Raw genomic sequence first — 21,831 nt, forward strand, 5'->3', positions numbered from 1 at the left:
TCTGGCTTAAACAATTCGTTCGTTACTCTCGGTCCAAATTCACCTTTTGCCTCCTTTAATACTATGAAAAGTGGAGAAAGTAGTTTCCCGTTGGCATTTATTGTTGGCTGAATCGTGTAGCTATGGGTCGTTGAAGACACTGATTGTACAACGCATTCAACTTTTTTCGATCCTTCCATCGCTAAAGTTCGTGCTGAATGGATTTCCAGTTGAAAACCGCTTTGGTCCGAATTATATACATTACTTGACCCATACTTTTCTATTAGTAATTTAACATCTTGAACAAATTTGTCCGCATTTGTTTGCAGAAGCGCTTCTTCCTCCACAGTTTTTCTCGTTATAAATTTATTAATTTTTCTGGAAACAATGCGATGCGATTTCTTAAATTTCCATAGCCAGTTATGAGAAGCTTTGAATCGTATATCTTCATGGCCTATTTCTTTCTGTGCCTGTAGAGCCCACTTTCGAAGGTCAATATCATGAACAATGACACCCGCGTCTACAGCAGTTTTCATATTCCGTAATGTGTATTCAGAAATTCGAGCAAGTTTTTCTTTATATGTACCACCCTTGTTCAGTTGTTGTGCCCAGCGTCGTAACTGCCGTATGGATTTTACAGATTTGTATTTTTGTTTGACGGTTTCAACACTGTAATTCTTTTTTTTACCAGATCTCCAATATTCAACAGCTTTTTTTTTATAATCATAGCTCAGCTCATCGTCACCAGAACAAGCGTCGGAATCGACATCATCATCCTTTTGCCATATCATATCTTCAACAGCAATTGCTTCGAACTCTTTAAATGGTTCTTGAAAATCAAGAGTTTCTTCCTGTATCATCTCAATCCCGTTGTAATCTTGCATAGAATCGATTAAAATTTTTTCGAAATTCTCCTTCATCTCTATTTCTGCATTATTAACAGGAGTTTGTGCAATGTTCATAGCTTCAAATGTAGCCAGTAACAATTTGATAACGTTGATTGGGTTGACTTTCATGCTGGTAAAAGTAGTAGGCACAATACACCAAAAGCACAGAAAAAGCACGCACGATTTGGAGCTCACTCAAAAATGCACTAGTACAATGCTAATGGTTACCGCCTTCGAAAATAAGTATCGAAAGAAAAAAATATTTATTAATCTCACGATGCCTGATAACGTTTTTATCTGATGCATGACTCAAGAATATTCGGAATGACTAATGTTATTCGGTGTGTGAGAATGCCAAAAATATCAGGTGATCATAACTACTTGATAACATTTTTATCTAGCACAAACACCGGGATCATATGTCTACGCCTCTATTTTTCCGCCAAAGTTATGAAAGTGTTTTATAGAGGCATTTTTATCTGTAGCATGGTACCTATTCATTTACGTGCAGTTTACAAGCTTTCTATGATCACCGAAAAAGTAGTTGTGAGAACTTCCCCCCCCCCCCCCCCCCCCCCCCGCCAAACCGACACCATCCAGGTCAATACGAGTTTTATATGTTCCTAAAATTATTAAATTTGTAATTTCGATGCAGAGCAACCAAATTGAACGAAATGCAGGGAGAAATTTTGAAATAGCGAATAAAGAGGAAAATCGAGTGGGGGAGATTCACCCATTCAGAGTCTTGTATTGACTTCGATACGTCAGAAAATCTTGATTCGAAACTATTATAATATTTCGAATCAGCAAAAACATGTAAAACAGAAATAAACCACCTACGGTACGAAAATTCAAAAAAGGGGTAGTTCACCCCCTTAAGACTGCTATTTTGCAAAAATGCAAAAACACGTGAACTTTATTTTCATGTTTTCATGGAAATAGAACCCGTTTCATTCCTTCATATTCGTTCCTTTTTATTGTGGCGTGAGATATATAAGAATGTAAGGGTGGTTAACCCCCTGTTTTTTTTTTTTTTTTTCGTGCACAGGGTGAACTTTTCATCACTTCAGATAAGAAACATTTTGGTTTTGGTTTTATCAAAATCAGTTGAGTGCTTGCTGGTGAAACTGCAAAATCACCCCCTGACATGCCTTACTTTCAAGGGTGGTTTCACCCCTTAAAACCGTTTTTTCCGCCGATAAAAAAAAATACGTGTCTCTTACTTTCGAATGCTCTTTCACATACAGCAGTTTCAAGAAAATCGGAGGGGGACACCAAAGTGATGTTCCTTGTCAGTCGAGGTTACATAGAACATAAATGTACTTGTCTCCAATTTTTTTACAGCACTCATGCTGTTTTCACGGTTTGATTTGACTACTTTTTGTGCACTGTGAACTTGAAAAAAATTCACAGGACATGTTACGACACAACTATTATCGTTAATTCATTTTTTTGTTCGTTCCAAGAAATACACATAACTATTCTTGGCGTTTCTCGGCCAACTTCTTTTTTCGACCTTAGCATCATCAGCAAAAACCCATGACGTACCAGATCTTAACATGTTCGTATAATGCCCTTCAAATACTGTTCGACCATGATGGAAAATAGCACTATTGACTTTATATTTTTCGCCGCAAACAGTAACTACAGCGGATGGAATACCTTTAATACTAAAATCAATCTTTGAAAGTTTCATAGTTTTTTCATCTATAGATAATATTAAAAGTTGAAGAATCAAAACGTTTTTAACAGTTGATAGCGAAGTTTTTGTTAAGAGTGTTCCCATTCCGCCACAAGCATTGCACTGATGTCCTTCAATCGGATTCCACTGAGACAAACTATGTTCAATTAATTCCTGTAAAGTAAAAGCTTTTTTAACACGCGGAAAGCTCAAAACTAGTATATTATTTGCTTGTTCATTTGTGGTCGTATATTGACAAGCTTTACAACGAACTTTAATAATCAATTTATGTTCTACAGCATTTCGAAGTAAATCAGATTTTTTGCAGATTCCCATGAAAAATTCAGAAACGTCGTGCTGTTTTTTTTGAATAAACGATTCTCCTACATATTCTCTTACAGCGCATGAACTCACTGATTTATTTCTTTCCACATAAGACCGAAGTAAAAGAGGTATAGGATTTTCTTTCTCCTCCGAAGTTCTGAAAAATTCTTCCCTAAGAGGTTTGCAATTGAAAATACATTGTATAATAGAATTAGCATAACACGAAACACCATCCGTATTGGTTAATCCGTTAATAGACCAGGAGCTCATATTTTTCCATTCACTTGGCGCTGATTGACACTCCATAACATTTTTGGGTATAGCCCAAACAAAATCTGGAATTTTGGGAGCCCATTGTTTGGCAAACTTTATGAGGGCAAGATCTGTACGAAACTTCTGTCTGAGACGATTGTATTCCCTTATAGCTAACTCATCTGCTTTTACAGAATGGGGATCGAAATTGATTAAATGTAGTCCGTCTAAGGTAGTAACACGAGAAAGACCGACATAAGTCTGTCCACAAGTGAATATAGAATTTCCTGCATCGATCGCAACACAATCTAAGCTTAATCCTTGACTTTTATGTATAGTAATCCCATAGCTTAGACATAAGGGGAATTGTTTCCGTACGACATAAACTCTATCCATTATTTGGAATTTAACACTTGCCCGTTCTATTTCGTATTCTAATCCCGTTTTTAGACGAATTTTAATTTTCTCCACATCATTTTTATCAAGTGAACGAATTGTTGAAACAATTTTACCGATTGCTCCATTAACTAGACCTAACGTAACATCAATATTTCGTCTAAGCATGACCTTGGCTCCAATTTTAACGCTTATCCGATTTGCAAGACCAGCGGTTCGAGAAGTATCCTCGTTATCAACAGATAAAATTTTCATTGCCTTCAATTTATTGTAACGAGGACAATCTATATCATCGCAAGCTATTAGTATAATTTCCTCTGAGGGCAGCCGATTTAACATAGCTTCGTTTAAAATATCACACATATGATTTGTAGGCAATAGACAAACGGCATCATCTGGTAATCCTTCAAGATAAGTACACAGTTCTTGTATTCTATCCCGGAACTCAACAGCTTTGAAATTAATCTTACGTGCATCCAGAGCTTTTCGATCCGATTCAGTTGAAAATCCTATACGGATTCGAGAAAGCATGTCTTTGTAAAATGTATCATTTTTTTGCCGCATATTTATTGTGAGTTCATCGTAACTGAATAAGTTAACCCAAATATCCACACTCCCTAACGACTCCAACAACTGTTCAGCTTTGGATGAAGAAAGTTTTATGAATACTGATTCTTGACGCACGGGTGGTAATTGAAGAAGGTCACCAAAAAGTAAAATATGCTTTTTACCGAACCAACCATCATCAACGTTTGGTGTATTGAAAATTTCTGTTAACCGAAGATGGATTTGAAGTAGCATAATATTTGATACCATAGAAATTTCATCAATAATAATAAGCGAAACGTTTTTCAGTTGATCACGAATTGTTTTTAAAACCACGTCAGAGAGCTCCTTATATTTAGTTGTCTGACCATGCTCAACAGGTAATTGAAGAAATCGATGCAATGTCAATGAAATTAGATTTTAACTGTAGACGCTAACTTCAAGAGTCGAATCGGATTATGTAATAAGAGAAGAATTTTTACGAATTGTTTTTTTTTTTCGAATTTCAAAATTAGTGAAAAAAGCGCATTACTTTTGGTTTTTCTCTAAACCTGAAAAAAATTGCATTTTTTCAAAAATGTGTACTTCTTGAAGTTGGATCTTTTTTTTACATGATGGTAGGTATTATGATAGGTACGTCCTACAAAATGTAGATAGTGTTAGAAAATTTATTTTTTAGTTAATGCCCGTAAAAATTTGGAGTACAATTTTTTCAGCATAACTGGATGCTGTGGAAGTCGCTCAAACTAAGAAACGTCAATCTTCGTTTTTCGTCTAAATGTTGAAAAATAAACGAAAACTAGGCTCAAACATGAGCAATAACAGCCAAGCGTGTGATAATGGGGATCAAACAATAGCCGTGAGGAAGGCGTTCAGTACGTTTGTATTACGGCATACTTGCCTTCCCGCGGTGTTTCGAAAAGGTCAAATATTAAGGGCACCTTTGATAGTGATAATGGTTATTCAAGTGCAGAAACAAGGACGAAAATCGATGTGAAAGGAAAAAAACTTCAAAAATTCTTGATTTTTTGAATAAAAACGCAAAAATAATAAAGATTTTGATTTTATTTTACAAAATAAATGTCAGATTCTGAAAGAGTACCCGTGAAAACCCCCTATGTGAGATTTGGAAGAATTTTTCTTTGGTTCCTCAATTAATTCTTTGGTTCCTCAATTAATGCGTGTCCAAAATTGACGTTTTGCGCATTGATGGGTTAACCCTTTGAGGGGCAGTGGTACATATATGTACCACCCTTTTTACTGCAGTTTTTTTATTATTGCCGTTGTATTTTGCAATACCTTCATACTTTTAAGTTGTTTCTAGTAACTTCAAGGTTCAAGCTACAAGATACTTTTGAATAAAAGTCCATATTTGTTTATTTATTATTAGTTATACATAATTGAAACCGAAAAAACTCGTTTTTTAAAAATTAATTCGGCTGTTCTTGGACGGAGCGTCGGATTGCTTTTTTTTTTTTACATATACTTCATGTCTAGTACAATAACATATATTTTTTTCAGATTTTTCGACACGCTAGAATTAAAAAAAAAAATAATCAAATTTTCAAAAATTCCAATTTTGAAAAAAAAATTTATTATTTATAAATTGTTGTCAAAAATTTTGCTTGTTGTTTAGAATCTAGTTTTCAAACAAAATTCCTTTCCCGAGCCCTAGGTGCGAGCAGAAGTGTATATAAAAAATAGCAGAAAAATTGTTTCCTACCGCTAGGTACGTAATGTTATGGAAAGTTATGCGTTCTTTTTCAATTTTGAGACCAAAATCGTAATCAGCGACCCCAAAAACCTCTCCGTACAAAATTTCGTGCTGATTGAATGAAAAACTGCAAACTTAACCTAAAAAAAATGGTCGTCATTTTGAATCCGCCATCTTGAATTTTTCAATTTTGAGACCAAAATCGTAATCAGCGACCCCAAAAACCTCTCCGTACAAAATTTCGTGCTGATTGAATGAAAAACTGCGAACTTAACCTAAAATAGTCGCCATTTTAAATCCGCCATCTTGAATTTTTCTATTTTGACGGCAGAATCGTAATCAGTGGTCCCAAAAACCTTAAGAGCACCTATGATTATAAAAAATTTTTCAATAGAAAAATGTGCCCCTCAAAGGGTTAAAGAGAAAATCCAAGAAAACCGAAAAATTTCGTTTTTCAAAAATTCGTAAAGCAGCCATTCTTTGAGTCGTAACGCAGGCTCTCCACGCGAGGAAGTCGATATTGATATGTACCGTCTATATGCCAAATCTGGACACTGTCGGATAAGTAGTTTCTACGTATTTGCAGTCAGAAAATTTTCACCGGTTTTTTATCATTTAAACGCCTTTAAAAATCGGTCTGAAAAACGAGTAAGAGCCTCGAGGTTAATGTGCGACATCGTCGGACGTGTTGCTCGTTGCTCACACGAAAGTATTGATGGGAATGGCCGTAAATTTGGGTGATGCTCAAGAGTTAGAAGGCCTAAAATAGTGAGCAGGCATTTTAGGCCTTCTAACTTTTGAGTCCCACCCATATGATTGTGCACTACTTGTAGATGTGTATAGGTGTAGGTGCGTGTATAGGTGTATAGGTGTAGCAGCCCTAAATTTAAGCTCGCTCAAACTTTTATTCAATTACTACGCAATGTTTCAATACTACTCCTATATTCACCGCCGTCCAGAGCATCCAGCCTTGCTGAAAAAATTACAAAACAATATACAATTCTTTTGAAAAATTCTTGACTTACGTTTTTGATAAACTTTCGCCGGCTTCGTAGATTTGTTGATCTAAAAGCACTGCGCTGAAACGACACTAAAACGATGTTTAAGAATTAAAAATACTTACACAGAACATGTTATGAACATAAGAATAAAAATATCAACTTACCTTATTTGATGGACAAGTTTATTCCAGTAGAATTGTTGATGCGATATGTGTCACAAGCACGTAAACAGTAAGCGTATATTTGTTTGACAATTTAGACGGCAGGATTGGCCGAAAACAACGCCAGAATTTTCGGTTGACCAAAAGTCCCTAGCCGAAAAAACTACAGTTAGATAATTGTAGATACTGAGCATAGATGTCGCCGTAAGTGTTTTCGTCGATCGGCGAAATCGACGACGAAAGACGTCGACTGGTTTATTATTGCACAATATTGTAGGTGCATGTTTAGCGGCCCTTATAGGTATAAAAATTAACAACTTGTTTGGCGGATAGCTACTAATATCAAATATCCACTTTGAAGAACAAAGGTTATGATGTGGACAAAGTGAGAAATTACTGCAGCTTCTGTTGTTATAGACCGAGCAAGATCCTGATGGAACAGATACAGACGATTCCTTTTTGACTGGAACGGAGAACAAGCACCGTATTTTGAATTGATGGAAAAAATAATAATGGCGGTTGTTTGAGTCCGCCAGGAGTAGAAAACAATTTGACACGATTTGATAAACGAGATTAACAATCGAGTGAAACGATTCAGTAAAAGACTCTTAAGAAAATTCGTCAGAAAGTCTATAATCTGGTTCATATGAAACTGCTGGAAAATCATAGGGATAGGGATAGGGGTAGGGATAAGGATAGGGGTGGGATAGGGGTAGGGATAGGGATATGGATAGGGATAGCGATAGAGATAGAGATAGAGATAGAGATAGAAATAGCGATAGCGATAGCGATAGAGATATTGATAGAGATAGCGATAGGGATGAAGATAGAGTTAGAAATAGAGACAGAGATAGATAGCGCTAGCGATAGCGATCGAGATAGAAATAGAGATAGCGATAGCGATAGAAATAGAGAAAGAGATAGCGACAGAAATAGCGATAGCGAATAGAGATAGAGGAAGCGATAGAGATAGAAATAGAGTTAGCGATAGCGATAGAGATAGAAATAGCAATAGCGATAATAATAGCGATAGCGATAGAAATACCGATAGAGATAGAGAAAGAGATAGCGATTGCGACAGAGATAGAGTTAGCGATAGCGATAGAAATAGCGATAGCGATAGTGGTAGAGATAGAGATAGAATTAGCGCTAGCGATAGAGTTAGAGATAACGATAGTGATAGAGTCTGCGATAGAGATAGCGAATAGAGATAGAGAAAGCGATAGCGATAGAAATAGCGATCGCGACAGAGATAGCGATAGCGAATAGAGAAAGAGATAGCGATCGCGATAAAAATAGCGATAGAGACAGAGATTGCGATAGAATTAGAGGTAGAGATAGAGTTAGCGATAGCGATAGAGATAGCGACAGAGATAAAGTTAGCGATAGCGATAGAAATAGAGATATAATTAGCCTTATCGATCGAGATAGAGATAGCGATAGCGATAGAAATAGAGAAAGAGATAGCGACAGAGATAGCGAATAGAGATAGAGAAAGCGATAGAGATAGAGATAAAAATAGAGTTAGTGATAGCGATAGAAATAGCGATAGTGATAGCGATAGAGGTAGAAATACGGATAGAGATATAGAAAGAGATAGCGATAGCGATTGCGACAGAAATAGAGTTAGCGATAGCGACAGAAATAGAGATAGAAATAGCGATAGCGATAGAGATATTGATAGAGATAGAGATAGCGATAGGGATAGGGATGAAGATAGAGTTAGAAATAGAGACAGAGATAGAATTAGCGCTAGCGATAGCGATCGAGATAGAGATAGAAATAGAGATAGCGATAGCGATAGAAATAGAGAAAGAGATAGCGACAGAGATAGCGATAGCGAATAGAGATAGAGGAAGCGATAGAGATAGAAATAGAGTTAGCGATAGCGATAGAAATAGCAATAGCGATAATAATAGCGATAGCGATAGAGATAGAAATACCGATAGAGATAGAGAAAGAGATAGCGATAGCGAATAGAGATAGTGATTGCGACAGAGATAGAGTTAGCGATAGCGATAGAAATAGCGATAGCGGTAGAGATAGAGATAGAATGAGCGCTAGCGATAGAGTTAGAGATAACGATAGTGATAGAGTCTGCGATAGAGAAAGCGATAGCGATAGAAATAGCGATCGCGACAGAGATAGCGATAGCGAATAGAGAAAGAGATAGCGATCGCGATAAAAATAGCGATAGAGACAGAGATTGCGATAGAATTAGAGGGAGAGATAGAGTTAGCGATAGCGATAGAGATAGCGACAGAGATAAAGTTAGCGATAGCGATAGAAATAGAGATATAATTAGCCTTATCGATCGAAATAGAGATAGAAATAGCGATAGCGATAGAAATAGAGAAAGAGATAGCAACAGAGATAGCGAATAGAGATAGAGAAAGCGATAGAGATAGAGATAAAAATAGAGTTAGTGATAGCGATAGAAATAGCGATAGTGATAGCGATAGAGGTAGAAATACGGATAGAGATATAGAAAGAGATAGCGATAGCGATTGCGACAGAAATAGAGTTAGCGATAGCGACAGAAATAGAGATAGAAATAGCGATAGCGATAGTGGTAGAGATAGACATAGATAGAGATAGAAATAGCAATAGCGATAGAGATAGCGAGAGAGATATAGAGGTAGAAATGGAGATATTTTTGTCCATTACTTCGAAAAGAAGTGGACAGAAGGAAGGTAAAAGGTAAAAAAAATACAAAACAAATCGAACAATTTTTTATTTTTTACATTTAACAAAAATAGAAGATTATTATATTTTAAATATAATTAACTAGGATTTTTATTTAAAAAAAAAATTTGGAAAAACAATTAATTTTCGTTGTCGTGGCCAGAGCGACCGAACCCGGTACGTCTGCCACGGTACGGATTTGAAATTTGATATAACGTGTCAACGAGGCGAACCATCGCATTGCGATGTGCACGTTCGCGGTGTATCCACCACCTCTGCCGTCCACCTGAAAAAAAGAAAAGAGGAAAATTAAGCACATATTCAAAGAACAGAGAAAGAAAGAAAAGACGAAGAACATGAAATAAATTTTCGGGAAAAAACGTAAGATAAAGTATGTGAAAAGAGAGAGCGAGAGAGAGAGAACATGAAGCACACGAATCGAAAAATTGAAAAATGAAATGAAAAGGCGAAAGAAATATGAAGAAGCAAGAAAAAAAGCAAACAAAATTGATTAGAGAAAGAAAAAAAAGGCAGGGGAAGTGTAAAAGTGATAAAGTTAAAGGATATTAATAGTAAGAAAATAGAGATGAAACACATAAAAGTAAAGAAGAGAGGATAGAGAATACAGTGAAAAAAAATAAAAAACAAACATCATATACTAGCATAAACTAAAAAATATGAAAAAGCATGGGACATGAAAATGTAAATGCAAGGGTAACAGTGGAAGAGAGAAAAAAGAGCGAATAAAAAGATTTTAAAACAAAGGCAGGGAATTTTAAAACAAAGGCAGGGAAAATGAAAAAGCAATGGAGCGATATAATGAAAGTAAGGAAGCGGAGGTGCAGCACAGAATGGAGAAGCAAAGATAGAATTAGAAGACCAGAAAGAAAGAACGATAGCAGTTTATGGAAAGCGAAGAAGCGGAGATGGAGCACATAAAAGTGAAAAAGCAAGAATAGAATTAAAAATGAAGATTTTAGAAATTGGAGAAACACATGAAAATGAAATAACAAGAACAGGAAATAAATGGCATGCAAGGAAAATAAACGAAAAAAGCATTCATAGAAAGATGCAAAGAGAGAAAAGGAGGGGCAAAATTGATTAGAGAAAGGAAAAAAGGCAGGGGAAGTGTAAAAGTGATAGAGTTGAAGGATAAAAGTAAGAAAACAGAGATGGAACACATAAAAATGAACAAGAGAGAATAGAAAATACAGCAAAAAGAAATATTTTAGGAAAAGGAAAAAAACGAAGCAAAAAAAATTACAGAAAGAAGCAGAGAGAAGAGGCACATAAAAAAAAGGCAGGCATAAATTATAAACATGAAAATATAAAAGCAACGATAGCAGTGAAAGAGAGAATAAAGAGCGAATAAAAAGATTTTAAGAAAATGGCAGGAAAAAAAGTAATAGAGATTTAATTATTATTGAAAGTAAGGAAGCCGAGATGAAACACACAAAATGGAGAAGCAAGGATAGAATTGAGAGACCGGAAAGAGAAAAAGCAAGGATAGCGATAGAGATTTATGGAAAGTGAAGAAGCGGAGATGGAGCACATAGACAAGGATAGAATTAAAAATAAAGATTTTAGGAATTGAAGAAACACATAAAATAACAAGGATAGGAAAGAAATGGCATGCAAGGAAAAAAAAACGAAAAAAGCATAGAAAAAGGAGGGGCAAAATTGATTAGAGAAAGGAAAAAAAGGCAGGGGAAGTGAAAAAGTGATAAAGTTGACGAATATTAAAAGTAAGAAAACAGATGGAACATATACAGCAAAAAGAAATATTTTAGAAAAAGGAAAAGCAAACGAAAAAATTACAGAAAGAGGCAGAGAGAAGAGGCACATAAAAAAAAGGGAGGCATAAACTATAAACATGAAAATAGAAAAGCAAGGGTAACAGTGGAAGAGAGAAAAAAGAGCGAATAAAAAGATTTTGAATCAAAGGCAGGGAAAATGAAAAAGCAATAGAGCGATATAATGAAAGTAAGGAAGCGGAGATGCAGCACAAAATGGAGAAGCAAAGATAGAATTAGAAGACCAGAAAGAAAAAAAAGCAAGGAAAAATGAAATGCGATAGCAGTTTATGGAAAGCGAAGAAGCGGAGATGGAGCACATAAAAGTGAAAAAGCAAGGATAGAATTAAAAATGAAGATTTTAGAAATTGAAGAAACACATGAAAATGAAATAACAAGAACAGGAAATGAATGGCATGCAAGGAAAATAAACGAAAAAAGCATTGATAGAAAGATGCAAAGAGAGAAAAGGAGGGGCAAAATTGATTAGAGAAAGGAAAAAAGGCAGGGGAAGTGTAAAAGTGATAGAGTTGAAGGATAAAAGTAAGAAAACAGAGATGGAACACATAAAAATGAAGAAGAGAGAATAGAAAATACAGCAAAAAGAAATATTTTAGGAAAAAAAGGCAGGCATAAATTATAAACATGAAAATAGAAAAGCAACGATAGCAGTGAAAGAGAGAATAAAGAGCGAATAAAAAAATTTTAAGAAAATGGCAGGAAAAAAAGTGATAGAGATGTAATTATTATTGAAAGTAAGGAAGCCGAGATGAAGCACACAAAATGGAAAAATAAGGATAGAATTGAGAGACCGGAAAGAGAAAAAGCAAGGATAGCGATAGAGATTTATGGAAAGTAAAGAAACGGAGATGGAGCACATAAAAATGAAAAAGCAAGGAAATTGGAGAAACACATGAAAATGAAATAACAAGAACAGGAAATAAATGGCATGCAAGGGAAAAAAACGAAAAAAGCATTGATAGAAAGATGCAAAGAGAGAAAAGGAGTGGCAAAATTGATTAGAGAAAGGAAAAAAGACAGGGGAAATGTAAAAGTGATAGAGTTGAAGGATAAAAGTAAGAAAACAGAGATGGAACACATAAAAATGAACAAGAGAGAATAGAAAATACAGCAAAAAGAAATATTTTAGGAAAAGGAAAAAAACCAAGCAAAAAAAATTACAGAAAGAAGCAGAGAGAAGAGGCACATAAAAAAAAGGCAGGCATAAATTATAAACATGAAAATAGAAAAGCAACGATAGCAGTGAAAGAGAGAATAAAGAGCGAATAAAAAGATTTTAAGAAAATGGCAGGAAAAAAAGTAATAGAGATTTAATTATTATTGAAAGTAAGGAAGCCGAGATGAAACACACAAAATGGAGAAGCAAGGATAGAATTGAGAGACCGGAAAGAGAAAAAGCAAGGATAGCGATAGAGATTTATGGAAAGTGAAGAAGCGGAGATGGAGCACATAAACAAGGATAGAATTAAAAATAAAGATTTTAGGAATTGAAGAAACACATAAAATAACAAGGATAGGAAAGAAATGGCATGCAAGGAAAAAAAAACGAAAAAAGCATAGAAAAAGGAGGGGCAAAATTGATTAGAGAAAGGAAAAAAAGGCAGGGGAAGTGAAAAAGTGATAAAGTTGACGTATATTAAAAGTAAGAAAACAGATGGAACATATACAGCATAAAGAAATATTTTAGAAAAAGGAAAAGCAAACGAAAAAATTACAGAAAGAGGCAGAGAGAAGAGGCACATAAAAAAAAGGGAGGCATAAACTAAAATAGAAAAGCAAGGGTAACAGTGGAAGAGAGAAAAAAGAGCGAATAAAAAGATTTTGAAACAAAGGCAGGGAAAATGAAAAAGCAATAGAGCGATATAATGAAAGTAAGGAAGCGGAGATGCAGCACAAAATGGAGAAGCAAAGATAGAATTAGAAGACCAGAAAGAAAGAAAAGCAAGGAAAAATGAAATGCGATAGCAGTTTATGGAAAGCGAAGAAGCGGAGATGGAGCACATAAAAGTGAAAAAGCAAGGATAAAATTAAAAATGAAGATTTTAGAAATTGGAGAAACACATGAAAATGAAATAACAAGAACAGGAAATAAATGGCATGCAAGGAAAATAAACGAAAAAAGCATTGATAGAAAGATGCAAAGAGAGAAAAGGAGGGGCACCATGATAAAAAATGGAAAGAGAAATGAAAAAGATGGAAGAAAAGCATGGAACATGAGCAACGAAAAAGACAGCGAATAGACAGATTTTAAGAATTGGAAAGCGAAAAGAAAAAAAGGCAAGAATAGCAAAAAGCAAGGATTATTTCAGCAATAAGGAAGATTTTGGGAATTGAGGAGCAGGAGAAAGAGTGAATGGAACAAAAAACGAAAAAAGCACAGAGAGAAAGCGAACAGAAAGATTTCAAAAACGGACAGGAAAAAGAAAGTAAGAAAGCAGAGATGGACATAAAAATGAAGAAGCAAGAAAATAGGAATTGGAGAAAGAAAAAAAGCAGGAGAAAGAGAAAAAAAAAGCTCAGAGAGAAAAGGTCAAAAAGAGAAAAAGAGAAGAGAAAGAAAACCTGCTTTACCTCTCTGAAAGCGCCTGGGCTCATCCCTTCTCGCTCGCTGAGGGTGCCGATCCTCTTGGCGTCTCGGCAGCTCCTGCTGGGGCTGATTACCCGGCAGGTGCTGCCCAGCTACCTCCTGCTGGCGTTCCTCCCTCAGTTCTGGCAACGGAAGCTGACCCCTTGGGGCATCGGGCTCTGGGGATGGGGGAGCCCGCTGCTCCAAAGGTGGAAAATTTTCTCTATCTTCAGGCTGTTGTGCCTGGTGGCCATCAAAATCTTGAAGTGCTGAAAAAACCCCAAAAATTTCGTAATTAAACTGTGTTGCATAATTATGAGAGTCAATACAGAACTGTAAATCAGGTTGGCTACAAAACTTTAGAGGCAGTCAATTTGTTTTCCATGACGATAAACGTCAAGGAAAAATGATGATTATAGACTCTGCTATACATAAAAGTTTTATAGCAAAACTGAGTTACAGTGCTGCATCGACCCTAATAACACAATATAATTAATAATAATGCAACACAGTTAGTTTTTTCTGCAATTCAATTCGATGAGCATGTTGAACTTGGACGCTAATAAAACATAAGCGTAATGCTGTTATTATATATAGCGTCTAAGTTATAAACACGCTCATCGAATTGAATCATAAACAAAAAACATAAAAAATCAAGCACTTACCCATGTCGATGTCGTCCAGTATAAGCTGAAACATAAAAAAACAACTCCGTTATTAACTACTTTTTTTTTTTAACAAAAATGAGAAAATATACTTACGTCGTTTCTCGCCATTGTTTGGAGTCGTTTGATTTTCGTTTGTTTCGCGGTCGCGGTATCTTGCTGCGCATTGGCGCGCGTGGCGTCGACCACGAACCATGTATTCATAGAGATCTCCGTCCTCAAGATATTTACCGACCACACGCGACGGTGAAAAACCTTCAGTCGGTAACAATTTTATAGGGACGGTACAGATGTTATAAATTATAGACTTTTGGGGTAGCACTTTCGATACTTTTATTTAAATATAATCATAAATAATATAATAATATAATAATACAATCCCAAAGAACTTACACTTTTCATCACTAGTGGCGCGACAATCTATTTGCACCATCCCTATATATTCTTGTATTACGGAAGTTCGTTCGTATCTTTTTGCATAAATATTCGAGAGAAAACAGAGCAATGCGGAAAATGCCAGCACTGTCACATTTGCGCTTCGACAATATTTACCTACGGTCTGAAACGTACATGATTTTTTTTAAGACATTGCACAATAACGAGCTTAATTAAATTGAAGGCACCCCATACACCATACAATATTTTGTGCAATATTATGGTGTAATATGAAACATTGCGCAATGATTGAACGAGTTTAAACAACAATTAAACAAAATTACGTGAATTGTTGAAAACTTTCAACGTGAAAACGTCAATATTAGATGGGAAACCATTCGAAACTTATCTAAAAAACTAAAAAGGATAAATCGAATGAACCTAAATGTAGAAAACCGATTAATTTCATTCATAACTTCTACGAACGATTACTTATTGAACAAAAATAATATTACGAGTAAAAAATGGAGACGTTGAAATTAACACACCTTGATACCCCCTCCATCGTTGCGATGTACATTAAAATAATATAAGTAGATGGCATTGGAATGTTAAATTGTAATTGGATTCGCCCGTTATCATATAGAATGTCGACCGTATTCGATTGAGCAATATCATTATTATACCAGCAACTGATGAGCGCAGTGTCACTAGGCTGCAACGGATACGTTACTACTCAATTCAATTTTTGTGTGTTTGGCACTATAAAAAGTGAACTAAAATACAGTTGTGTGCTCTTAATAGTCGTGTGCTCTTAATAAATAACATTTGGAGCTGCTCTGTAAAATGAGTAAGTACTATATATACTATATTTTGAACCATTGTTTGAAAGCATCTCTTCTTTCTCTATATAGTAAGTAGATGAATGATCACATAAAAAGGAAGTTTTCCTTAATGCAGATACCCAGAAACCAAATCTAACATGGAATGATGACGAAAAATCATCACGGAATGGTGACCAAAAATCGACCTCGCCAGTCAAAGAAGATAAAAAACCAGGTTATCCAATCTTGAAATATATTCAAACTTATTTTTTTTTTTATTAACAACAATTTACGAAATTCAATTGTCTTTTTTTAATGATAATGCGAACTTTTTTTTCCATAAAATGGATAATGATTTTTGTTATCTGCATCTACTATCCTACAAATACGTACATTACATACATTACATTACATCCATATTATAATTTTTCTCTCTAATTTTTCATGAATTATCAATAATGACAACAGTGAAGAAAAAAAAATAGTTTAGGCGGGACCTGTATTATTTAGTCAACTCATGATATCTTATTTTTCAGTTGACCAGGTCAGACCGCCACGATGGAAGCGTGCAGGAAAAAAATGCCAAAAAAACAAAGAAGACGCTGAAAAACGGCTCCAATTCCTTTTGAAACAATTATCGACTCCCCGTCGATATAATTAAAAAAGCGATCTCATTCAGAAAAAATAATCTTTATTCTTAATGAGGGAAGAGGACATCGAGTTATGAACTCCCACTTCGCGTGCTTATAACCGAACGCCCATCAAGTCATTTACATACCATAAAGTTCACATTAAACTGAGTAGTGCAGTGGTGAGTGAGTTAGTCTCCCGCCTATTCTGCTCTGGGTTCAAGTCCTGCCTAAACAGAATAGTTTAGGCAAAAGTGTTTTTTTTTTTTTTTTTCATTTTTGTTTCATTATATTATTGAAATTTATAAAATCATTTACGCGCTTTTATTGAAATCACGAATTGAATGTCAAATTAATTTTTTTGAATTTTGCAATTTTTCTAACCCTACTGACTTGGAAATTAAAATACCTATCAGAGTGTACTCGGAAAAAGACATTTATCAAAAAATAATTTAATTTAAAATGTTCCCTGCCTCATTGAAAGAGATATCGAAAAAAAATGGAATAAAATTTTTAAAACAAATTTTTTGAAAAATCGTTTTATTATACATCAAAGTTGTTTTAATAACGAGTCCATTATTTCTAATCAGCAACAATACTGCTTTGGGATTTTGTTTACCGTCGATTTGATGATTCCGAGGATCAAACGCTGCAATTGGAGAAAAACAATGCGAAAAAATCGAGAATTTTGATGAGTTTAAAATCCATGATTGCAATAATTTCCATTATCAACTAATTCGTGTAAGGGAATAAACGCGGCTGAGGAATTTGAGAATAAAAATTGGCATTGGACAAAACCCTATATTCAACGTCCGGGCTTTGAATTATTACAGCAGTTCTGGAATCGCGTTGACCTCGGATACTGGCTTAGTTGTGGGTTGTGTCTTGGCAAGAGCAGTACGAGCGAAGAAAGACGAAAAAATGACCAAACAGCTCGGACAAAATCCTCTCTACGTCAATCAATCTAGAAACATTTTTCTTCTGAACTGAAAAATACAAAATTCAATTAATCATATAATGATGACTTCGTTTCTGATTCAATTCGATAGATATTATAATACCTAAATCAAAATTTTATTCTCCGTAGATATCGCACCTTTCAGAACTGATCCATGGGATACTCGACACTCTGTAAAACCGTGTTGACCAATTGATTGTTCTTCGAAGCAAATGTACCCAAACTGTGGTTGTGGAAAAGTGCTTCATGTCGATTGAAGTCAAAAGAGTTTATCAAGAAATTGTGCACCACTTCCACTGTGATCTAAGAAATCAGAAAACTTGAATATATATTCTGATTGAGGATTAAAATATTAAAAAGTTAATGAAAATTACCATTGCGATAGTCTTAAATGAACAATGAGCGAATAATTCTTCAGGTAAAATAACCATCGGTGCCCAAAAATGTCAAATGAGTATTAATGGGCCGGCGACAGACCTCTTCCATATTTCATTTGCACTGGAGATATCATGACGATGACAAGATCTGCAAACAGAAACATTCGATTACTGTTTTATTTTGGAAAACGTTTAGCAGAAAATCTTTTATATAACTCCTTGAATTCAAATCAATAACTACTTACTTTAAAGCATTGCCACCGGAGCATGTAAGTGCTCACCCGCACTCTTCTTTTCTTTGCAGCGATTAATGTGTTAAGCCGTTGATAGAATTGTGCTTTTCTCTAAATCCTTTTCCAGACTGCATTTACTTCTTTATTCTACATTTTTGTAGCCCTTGCTCTCCTTCGTCACTCCTATCTTGGGTTGTATTTTTTACAAGAAAAGAAATTCAAAATGATGATACAATCAGAGAGAGTTGAAAGAGCGGAGGCATAGATTTTTTTCTAATTCAGAACTATATCTCGAGAAATCTTTAAACATATTCGAATCATTCTATTTTATTTTACCATCAATCCGAAATCGTAAGAGCCTTTATATCTCGGTCTTATACACTAGCTGGCAGTTTCCTGTAACATTGTTGACAATTTTCAGTTTATAATATATAATATAATATAATACACAACACTCTTGGATTCCTCCGCCTTTATTTCCATTTTTCTCTTTACTTTTTTTCACCACTTTCACTAAAACATTGTCTTGCTTTTATTATCTACTCATTAAACACACCATACGTCGATATCATCACGGATATATATATAAGTATAGACTTATGTTATGGCACCAGAAAAAAAAATATATCTATATCTATATCAATATCGAAACTGTCATCGCGATCTTTATAACCTCATTTACACCATACCTCATACGTCACGAAAATATATAGGTATAGATTTGTATTATGTCACCAGAAAAAATATATATAGGTATATGAAATGTATTGTGGCACCAGATTTGTCACTAAAGAAATAACAAATAAACATCAAAAATGTGTGCGAAAATCCGACCCATTTTTTGATGCAATTAAAAAATAATCAAGAGACTCGGTAGAGTCTCGGGACAAGTACATTGACAGCCCTGTCGTCTGCTGGCCCGAGGCTCTCGCCGAGACTATATTATCTCTGAATAAAACGATTCGCGGTGGTGGGGGTAAAATCGACATGTCATTTTCTTGAATTGCAAAGCTCAGGAGTTATGTCGCAATTTAAAAATTGAACTTTCAGCTTATTAAGAAATTCTCTTTCGATTGCGCCCAAAATCAGCATGATCGGTGGCGTAATTGCTGAGAAAAAACTTTGCACGGGCTCAAGATTATGCAAAAAGTACCAACACATTCACGCAGCTGACGTATCCGTATATGGGTTCAGACCGATACATACAAGGGCTTCTTGATGCCCATCATAACCAATCACCGGTGAGAATCTATCGGTCTCGACCAATCGCCGATGAGAAAGTTTCTGATAGTCCTCAATGTTTTCTTGTATACCGTCTGTTATCGTCTGTTATGTTATTATAAAGTGATTGCGATCGTAGCCCCGTGGATCAACGGTGCAAGATTTGCAAATTTCGTTTGAATAAATAAAACATTATTGGAAATAGCAGTGGATATAATCAATTTTATTTTTTTCATAAAAGAAGTTCCAATAAGTTTCGAGCCCAATTCACGACAATAATATCTATAATAAATAAAACCTCAAAAGTGGATTAATTGATCTCATACAGTGTACTGAGAGTGAGTAAAATATTGAGAAGTGAAAACGTGAATAATGTGTCGTGAAAATTAAGAATTATCTGTTCTACTTCGTTATCGTAATATATACATAGATAGCAAATTTGCGAGATTTCGCGTCATGTTGACGTTTGAGGTTATGACCGCCGGAGTGCTGTTGCGTGCAGAGTGTAGAAAAATAAAAGTGGTTATTGAAAAGTGGAAGGAATCGATATTATTAATGACGTGACTAATTAGTGTTGAATAATGATAATAATAACAATGAGAAAAAAAACGTTCGTTCATTATAACCTCTAAAACGTTCTTTCCAAACAGAAATTCTATGTTGTGTAATTACATTAAAGAAAGAGGTGGATGGTTGTGTGTAAACGAATTCAAATAAATTTTAAAAAACTTTGGTCAAGTAATTCAATGTATTGTTGTCATAATTTCTTTCATTTAGTTTGGCTGTGTTCACCGGTCCCTTTTTTCCACCTCCTTAGCTTATTACAGTGTATGGTCATACCAATTTCTATTCGTTCTCCAGACAATACGAGAGATATTCGTATTTCTATTTCTTTATATTGATTTCAACAAGATAATTTGAAATTTATAACAAAAAGCCTTCATGATTGCTTGTTCATACACCCAAGTTTTGAAAAATCTTTGGGCCATGTAAATGCATAGATATATTCACTTGAGTTGTTACATGATAAATTTGGAAATTTATTTCAATAAGTCATTGGGTGCTTAATTTTCATGATATCAAAATTTGTATCTTCGAAATGCAATGAACACCTCTAAAGTTCGACAAAGTGATGAAGCGACATGTATATTGAATATTTCCAGACCATGTTTGCGATGGGGATTGTGGGTTGAAAAATTCACGTCTGTAAGTCTACACCTGATCATTTTTGGATGTGATCAAATATTTTGTCTGCGGATAACCACGGAGACATACAAAATTACAGCATTTTGCTTGCTTCAACATGCATCGTATCTGTCACTTTTTTATGTCATAATAGGTTTCAAAATTGTGGTTCAGGTAATTTTGAAGTGTTTTTCCCTATAGCACCAAAGTCTGTATAACTGGTACGTAGCAAGTACCTATGAACTTTGATATTTCTGTGAAGCGTAAGTGTGCCAATCTTTTCACTTTTTGGTTCCGACTGGAATATATTAACGAAGATATTCATTACTAAAGTCTTCATCTACTTATTTCTGAATAGGTCTGAAATTACTGTCTTCAGAAACTAATGCACAGATACATGAAACAATTTTGATTTCTGTTCTCTTTCAATTGCGCTGTCTTTTTTCTTTTTAACTATGGCTCTGCTCTTTCCGATCCTTGTTTTGACTCCATCGGTTTGCAGCGGATCGATGCATATTATTAATTGGTTGCCTAATATGTGTCCTATGATTTTCTACTATTTTTCATGCTGATTGTGGTAACGTGATTCAAGAGGTTTCCAATTATGATCATCAATCGCACATTTTGTACAACAGATTCTCAAAACAGTTTCTGGTCTTGATATAAGTGTAGTTATTCTTTTTCCACCTGGTCTGTCGAGTAATAAATTTTGAAACTTGTTCCAAAAAGTCTTTGGATGCTTTTTTTGCTGATAATATGAAAAGTTGAATCTTCGGAATGCGGTAGGCAAACACAAATATTGACAACAATACTTATGAAATGACGTGTATGTTGAGTATTCCTATTCTGCAAACTGCAAATGTGGAATTATTGGTGAAAACATTCATTACGATAAGTGTACAGTTGCTCAGTTTTCGATGCGATTAAGTATAATACCTGCCAACATCATGGAAACCTACAGAATTTCTGAATGCTATGTGCGCTATGTCATTTTAATGTAACATTATGACTTCTAACAACTTTCCACTCTAATACTATAGATTTGGATCATTGAAATACAGCAAAAATCTGCAAACTATAAAATTTATATACTGTGCCATTCATTTTATTTTTTGACTCGCACCGTAACATAAATATCAAGTGAAAAATTCATTACAAAAGTCCTCAGTTGCTCATTTATGGATGGATTTGAAATTGCTGTCTTCCAAACTCATTGCGCAGATACATTGAATGGCAGCAGATACCTGCGAACTTGGAAATTTCTGTGGATGAGTATATGTGCTAAGTATCACCCCCTATCTTTTATTATGGTAATATGTAATGGAACTTTGTTCAGCAAGTTTTAAAGTATTTCTTTT

The 21,831-nt window shown here is 34.9% G+C and overlaps 2 long non-coding RNA genes across 2 annotated transcripts; one reads left to right on the top strand and one right to left on the bottom strand.

Moving 5' to 3' along the window:
• The first annotated feature begins 15,738 nt into the window (after nucleotides 1-15,738).
• Nucleotides 15,739-17,132, top strand: LOC122417974 (uncharacterized). Its single transcript, XR_006262413.1, has 3 exons — nucleotides 15,739-15,896; nucleotides 16,007-16,105; nucleotides 16,407-17,132. It is a non-coding gene; the product is annotated as an uncharacterized lncRNA (long non-coding RNA).
• On the bottom strand, nucleotides 17,029-18,683 carry LOC122417973 (uncharacterized). Its single transcript, XR_006262412.1, has 5 exons — nucleotides 18,404-18,683; nucleotides 18,080-18,254; nucleotides 17,832-17,982; nucleotides 17,596-17,760; nucleotides 17,029-17,485 (listed from the first exon to the last, which is right to left on the bottom strand). It is a non-coding gene; the product is annotated as an uncharacterized lncRNA (long non-coding RNA).
• Between the last annotated feature and the right edge of the window lie 3,148 nt (nucleotides 18,684-21,831).

The sequence above is a fragment of the Venturia canescens genome, chromosome 11, assembly GCF_019457755.1.
Source record: "Venturia canescens isolate UGA chromosome 11, ASM1945775v1, whole genome shotgun sequence".
Classification (NCBI taxonomy): Eukaryota; Metazoa; Arthropoda; class Insecta; order Hymenoptera; family Ichneumonidae; genus Venturia; species Venturia canescens.